The 7416-nt window shown below is 43.1% G+C and overlaps 1 protein-coding gene across 1 annotated transcript in view; it reads right to left on the reverse strand.

The window, feature by feature from the left end:
- The window catches only part of IL2RB (interleukin 2 receptor subunit beta), a 28013-nt gene extending 24687 nt beyond the window's left edge, over positions 1-3326 (reverse strand). The window contains exon 1 of the mRNA XM_007503448.2: positions 3074-3326. The gene's annotated coding sequence lies outside the window, so the exon portion shown is untranslated. The remainder of the gene's footprint in view (positions 1-3073) is intronic.
- Positions 3327-7416: the final 4090 nt, after the last annotated feature.

Raw genomic sequence — 7416 nt, forward strand, 5'->3', positions numbered from 1 at the left:
TGGCAGGAGTTAAAGCAGATGATGAGAAAATTCAACTATCATTCTTTGCAGATGATATGATGGTATACTTAGAGAATCAACTAAAAACTGGCCAAAATAATTAATAACTTTAGCAAAGTTGCAGAATACAAGATAAACCAACACAAATCATTAGCATTTCTATGTATTCCAACAAAACCCAACAGCAAGGGTTAGAAAGAGAAAGAAACTCCATTGAAAATAACTCTAGGCAATATAAAGTACTTGGGAATCTACTTGCCAGAACAAATACAGGGATTATATTAACACAGTTATAAAACACTTCACACAAATAAAGTCATATCTAAACAGTTGGGAAAATGTTAATCACTCATAAGTAGACTGAGCTAAAACAATAAAAAGGACCATTCTAGCTAAATTAATTTTCTTATTCAGTGCCACAACAATCAAGCTACCAAAAATTATTTTATAGAATTAGAAAAAATAATAAAATTCCTCTGAAAGAACAAAAAATCAAGAATATCAAGAGAATCAAAGAGAAAAATATGAAGGAAGTTGGCCTAACAGTACCAGATCTTAAATTGTACTATAAAGTAGTCATCATTAGCAAGCTAGTGTCTGATAAACCCAAAGATCCCAGATTTTAACTCACTATTTGATTAAAAACTGTTGGGAAAAACTGGAAAACAGTATGACAGAAACTAAGCTTAGACTAATATCTCACACCCCGTATCAAGATAAGGTCAAAACAATAGTGTGATATAAACATAAAGGGTGATTCCATAAATAAATTAAAGGAACATAAAACAGTTTACCTGTCAGATCTATGGAGAGGGGAAGGATGTTATGGCCAAATGAGATAAAGAACCTTACCAGATTCTGTAAAATGAATAATTTTGACTATATCAAATTAAAATTAATTGTACAAACAAAACTAATGCAACCAAGATTAGAAGAGAAACAAAAAAAACTGGGGAAAAATTATAATACATTTCGACTATAAAGGTCTCATTTCTCAAATCTTTTGAGAACTAAGTCAAATTTATAAGAATACAAGCCATTCTCCAATTGGCAAATGGCCAAACGATATGAACAGTTTTCAGATGAAGAAATCAAAGCTACCAATAATTATATAAAAACATGCTCTAAATTACTCTTGATTAAAAAAAGTAAATTAAGATAACTCTGGATATCTCCTCATACCTATCAGTTTGGCCAATATGACATAAAGGGAAGTGGTAAATGTTGGAGGCATTTTGGCAAAATTGGGACACTAATATATTGTTGGTGGAGTTGTGAACTCATCAAACCATTCTAGTGGACAATTTGGAACCGTGCCTAAAGAGTTATAAAATTGTGCATACCTTTTGATCTGGTAATACCACTATGAGGTCTGTATCCCAAAGAGAAAAGGACCTACTCATACAAAAGTATTTATAGCACTCCTTTTTGTGGCAAAGAATTGGAAACTGAGTGAATTCCCCATCAATTGGGGAATGGCTGAACAAATTGTGGTACATGATGATGATGGAATACTATTGTGCTGTAAGAAATGATGAACAGGATGATTTCAAAAAGGCTGGAAAGACCTTCATGAACTGATGCAGAGTGAAACAAGCAGATCCAAGAGAACATCATACATAGTAATTGCAATATTGTGGAATGACCAAATGTGATAGACTTAAACTTAGCTGTTCTCATATGTGCAATGATACTGGACAATTCTGAGGGACTTATGACAAAGAATGCTCTCTATTCACTTCCAGAGAAAGAACGATTGCAGTTGGAATGCAGATCAAAGCAGACTATTTTCCTGAGTTTGTGTTTTTATTTCAGGATTTTGGTATTCTCTTACAACAATTAACAATATAGAAATATATTTTGCATGATAATACGTTTAACCCAAATCAAATTGCTCGCCATCTTTGTCAGAGAAGGAAAGGGAAGAAGGGAGACAATTTGAAACTTCTGACTTCAGAAATGTATTTGGAAAATATGTTAATACATGCATTTGGAAAAATGAAACATCTTTAAAAATAATAAAGCTGAAATCCAATTTTCCCTAAAAACAAACAAACATTTCAACCTCCCCCTACCATGTACACATCCCTACTTCCCACTTTCCCCAACCCCCTAAGCTTCTGTTCTTGCCCTCTTAAAAGGTACTTCCCACAAAAGAATAGAGGATACACAAGACTAGATTTCAAACTGGATGGCTAGACATTACAGCATCCTAAGATCTCAGAGCCAGGAAGGGGCCTCAGTAGCCATTCAGTCTAACCCATTCTTGACCTATAATCCCCTTGCTAACACCCTTTGATGATACGTGGTCATTTAGTCTCTGCTTAAAGATCTCTAATGAGAGGAAAACTCATCACCTCTCCTGGCAGCTCATTACACTCTGGGACAGCTATTATGGTTAGGAATTTCCTAATGCCAAGCCAAAAATCTACTTTTTGCAATTTGCACTCACTCCTAATTCTCTTCTCTGTAGCTGTCCAGAACAAACTGAACCCATTTTCCGCATGGCAGCTCTCCATATATTTGAAGGCAGCTCTCATAAAAGCAGCCCTCTGCCCCACTCAGTCCTCTCTTCAGAATTAACAATTTTCGTTCCTCCAATCCATCGTCATATGGTGGGAGCTCTAGTCTCCATATAGACCCTTTTCTGAACACTCCCTACTTATAAAAGATTTGGGAAGGACCTCAGAAGCCAGTTTAGAAGATCTGATTCCAGAATCAATGGTTTTAAGGCTTTTAAAAAATCAATAACCTTTCTTGAAGTTCAAATTTAAACATTACTGTTTATCCCAATTCTTATATATTTGCATAGAAGGAAACTGAGGCCCAGAGACGAAGAAGGACTGATGCTAAGAGTCCAAGTCTGAACCCAGATTCCTTTATTTCTCAGTCTGATGCTGTGGTCCCACAATGACCTGAGCCTCTGACCACTTCTTTCCCCGGCCTCATCCACTTCTCTCCACTCACAAGGTCCACAACTTCTCCCACACCCACATCTCTTCCCATCATGCTGCTCCCACATCTCGTCTTCCCCATCTCTCCTCTTTCAGAAGGAGCCCTGCTCCAGACTTACCTTTTCCAATTCCCCAGGTTCAGAAGCTGCCCCCTCTGCTGCCTCTTTCAGAGACACAACCCCTACGAGGGGGTGCCAAGGGCCACCAGAGGGGGCAAACACAGGGACTCAGAGATTTCTTAAGATGAGAGAGGATTCCCAGACAAGATAGATGGCTCGCTGCCCCTTAGCTGGCCTGAGAGGGAAGCAGGATCTCATCAGCACCCTGGCACTCTGTCCTGAATGCTCCATTCACTCGCCTGCCTGACCCAGGGCCTCCAAGTATGAAAAGACAACTACCTGGGCAGAGACTAAAAATCCCCCAGGCTCAGCCCACTTCCTGTGGTGACTGGGGGAGGGGGACAGGGGTGGGTGGAAATTGGGCTAAGTGTGAAACTCTGAACGGAGCAACCAGGTACCAGATAGAGATCTCCCACATATACTCCCACGGTCTGAGCTCACATCCCATGTTCATGAGCACATACGTGTGTACACACATACACCATTCTACCGGGAAGAGCTGATCTGTGCCTCTCAGGAAAGGCTTCCCCTGACTCAGCTTCTCCTTCCCAGATCTTAAACCACAAGACTCTGCTTGATTTGTCTGCCCCCCACCCCAAACACAGATACCCAGACCACTCAGGGAGGTACACACAGTGACACAATGCCCCGTGCCCCAGGAGCATCTCCCTACACATCCAGAGAGCTAATAGCTCGCATTTTTATAACCCTGTGAGTGACAAGACATTTCTGGTGCAGAATCTAATCTGATTTCCACAAGAGTCCGGGAAGGTAGCTACGACGTCGGCATGGCGAAACTAAGGTCTCTTCCAAAGAAGTGCCTGACTCCATGGCGAGGGAACGAGCTTTACTGTAAGAGAATGTCACAGTAGAGCATCTATCGATGGTTGGCGAGCTGGTAGAGTAAGAGAGTAAGTAATTGGGAAGTATGCCAGTAAGGGAGGGAAGGTGGGCAGGGCTTGTCAGGAATGGTTTTTATCTTGATTAGTCATTGGTCTGGGCAGTTGTTGCCCTGTCATTCCCAAAGAACTGATGCCACTTGGCTCATGGACACTTTGGTCCTCCAGGGTTTACCCATGGTTCAGGGGGAGCAAAACTGCAAAGTAAATGGTATGCTCATGACATGCTAAACACTTTCAGTCAAATTTTGCTCTTTCCCCAAAGACTCTAAGGAGGCCAGCGAGGGTGGAAACTCAGCCCTGTTGGAATTTGGGAAACTGCAGAGAGCCTCAACCAAGGACCTGGATGATGTATGTGAATTTTCTCCTAATTGTAAATCTAAGCAACCCACGTGTCTTATTTGAAATATGGCTCCGTATGAATCAACTAGTTACTGTTTCCGTGTCCTTTACGTTATTCACAGTGACTTGGCAGGGTTTGTGGGACATTGCAGCCCACTTCAGATATGTTAGTAGTCATCATTCCCATTTTACAGATGAGAAAAATGAGGCTCAAAGAGGAGAGGACAATTAGTCATGACTACATAGGTAGTAAACATGGAAGACAGAATGAGAACCCAGTAACCACTCTTACTCACAAATGCATACCCCAGGGTCCCACACACTCAATTTTCTCTTTGCATCTGGCTCTGGCTCTTTTCCTCACCCACCTACATACTTATAAATTAGATAATGTACGTAAAGTGCTATATAAATATATGCTATTGCTATTATTATAAATTATATTATGTTGTTATAAATTATATTCTAAATATTGTTGTTATTATCTCAGAGGTCCCACTCCAAATGCTCATCTCAGGTCTTTTCTGTCCCCCCAAAAGCATTCCCTCTACCACTTAAGGGGCTGGGATTCTTACGGGAAGAAATATTTGACCAGTCATTGATCATTTGAGCGGTCTTGGGTGGGCTGAGTGCTGCACTGGGTGGTGTAAGGGAGACACAGAAGTAGGAGACATAATTCCTTCCTTTAGGGAGTTGCTGGTCTAAGTATATGAGATGAGGGAGGGACAGGCAAAACCTGAGGGAGGACATGGGGTGTCATAGCTTCGGTCCTCAAGAGTCTTCACTGATAGGAGACCAAACGTCTCCATTCTCAGTGTCTCTCAGAGCGGGGAGTCCAAATAAACAGGGGTGACCTTTCCCTTAGGATGGGATGAGGGGAAGATGACACACATGCCCAGAGCATGCCTAGGAGTCTCTCTGCAGCCATCAGGGCCCAGTTTTCTCCAGTCTCCCCACGACTGAGGTCCTAGCATGGAAAGAGCAAGGACTGGAAGCCGAGAACTCTGGGCTCCAGCTTGGGCTGAGTCTCTGTGTGGACAGGTACCAGGGGGAGGTCCTATCCCCTGGCTGGACCTCAGATCTCTCACTCAAACATGAAGAGTCCCTCCAGGGCTACTGCTGCGTATGCCCATCATTCCCCAAGAGACCTAAATGCATTTGAAGATGCTTCTAGCTAGGGATTCCATGACTCACAGCAAAACAGATTAGAAACCGAAATAAACAGGCCTCCCTTCTCCACAGCCAATATAGAATGCCAAGGCTAGGAGGGGCCAGGGAACAGGGGCTCATAGAACAAGGCTAGGAGAATATGGGATGTCAGAGCTGAGAGAAATGCTGAGAAGGGAAGGACTCCACAGAGAGCGGAGCTGGTCCTTTTACAAGAAGCCTGAAGATTCCCATGAAAATTGACAGAGAGACATCATTAGTGCCAGAGCAAAGGTCCCCTCCATCCTTTGGCAAGATGCTAAACCTCATCAAGAGGAAGAGCTGAATAATAGAAAGAAACAACAGAAGTGTAGGCTATATTGAAAGATGTATCACATGCAGAATGAAAGAAGCCAATTGGAGTTGGAATAAGAGGATCTGAGTTCAAATTCTGGCTCTCCCATTTGCTGCCTGGGTATGTAACCTTGAGCATCTCTCTCTCTCTCTCTCTCTCTCTCTCTCTCTCTCTCTCTCTCTCTCTCTCTCTCTCTCTCATCTAACTTTTTTCAACTACATGCAGAAATAATTTTTGACAATTATTTTCTGACATTTTCCGATTCAGATTCTCTCCTTCCCTCCCCCTCACCCCACCCCCAGGCAGTAAATAGTCTGATATAGGCTATATCAGTGCTTTCATACAATTCCATATTCCCCGCATCATGACTGAAGACACAAATCACAGATACACTGAACAAATCTAGTCCTCTGAACATCCCAGTGATCCTAGTTATCCTTCTGAAGGCAGGCACAATGGGCTGGTGGATTTTCTTCCAAAATGGCAGAAGGAGAAAGGAGAGCATAGGCTGGATGTTGCCTGCCTTGGACAGAGGAGAGAGGAATTTGGCTTCTTTCGTTCTACATGTGACACATCTTTCAATATAGCCTACCCTTCTGTTAACTATTTGGGGCTGCCATTCTACATTGCTGACTCATTGCATTTGAAGTCCAGAGCCTCTCCACAGGTGCTGCTGTCTCCCCTGCCCTGTGTTTGCCTCTTGATCATGCTTCCAGAGATTCCCTATTTATGGTTTCCTGTTTCCTGAAGGGCAGACTCTGGCAGTGGGTGGGGAGAGCAGGTGCCACCCAGGCTAGCCTCAGGCTCTGCTCAGAAGCCATCTACCCAGCTTGGGAAAGCTGAGGGACAGGTAGCAGAGGGAGGGACCCTGCCCCACCAATTTTCCCCAACTGGACCCCACAAAGTAAGAATCAGCAACAAGGGACAGGACACCGGCACCAGGAAGGACCAGACGAGGGACTGGGGGCTCTTGGAGTTTGAGCCAGCTTCTCAGCCTACTCTTCCATCCTGGCCAAGGTCTCCTAGTCCTATGTGGGCTCATGCAGGATATAGATCCCTGGGAGGGGAGCAGGGCCCCACGTTACACTGCTGTGTCCTGGGATGCTTGCTCTGCTGGGCTGTGTGATCTCAGCTGTACTCCCTACCACACCTCACTCACTCTACTTGCTTTTACTTCGCTTTTTCATCCAATAATTTACCCTCCCGAACCATTTTCTTCCCACTTCACTTTAGACTCTCTGGACTTCTCCACTTCTATCCTATCTATATCTGCTCCTGAGTCCCCTCCTCCAATTGATGAATCCCCACTAGGGACCACTATTCAAGGACTGCCCTGGAGAGCTTCACTACTTTTTCTAGCTCCCTTCTAGGAACTGCATTCTCCTATTTGAATGTAAGCTCCTTGAGGGTAAGGACTTCCCTGTCCTAGCATAGGCCCTCATCCATAGTAAACATTTAATAAATTCGCCCTCTATCTAGCTAATCTGCCTTTCTCTTTCTCTTTCTGTCACTCCACATTTTTATCGTTTCAATCTATTTACCTAGCCCATGTTGTGCTATGACTATACTGTTCTGTATAATAGTTTACTACAAAATGCAGC

This window comes from Monodelphis domestica, chromosome 5 (assembly GCF_027887165.1).
Source record: "Monodelphis domestica isolate mMonDom1 chromosome 5, mMonDom1.pri, whole genome shotgun sequence".
Classification (NCBI taxonomy): domain Eukaryota; kingdom Metazoa; phylum Chordata; class Mammalia; order Didelphimorphia; family Didelphidae; genus Monodelphis; species Monodelphis domestica.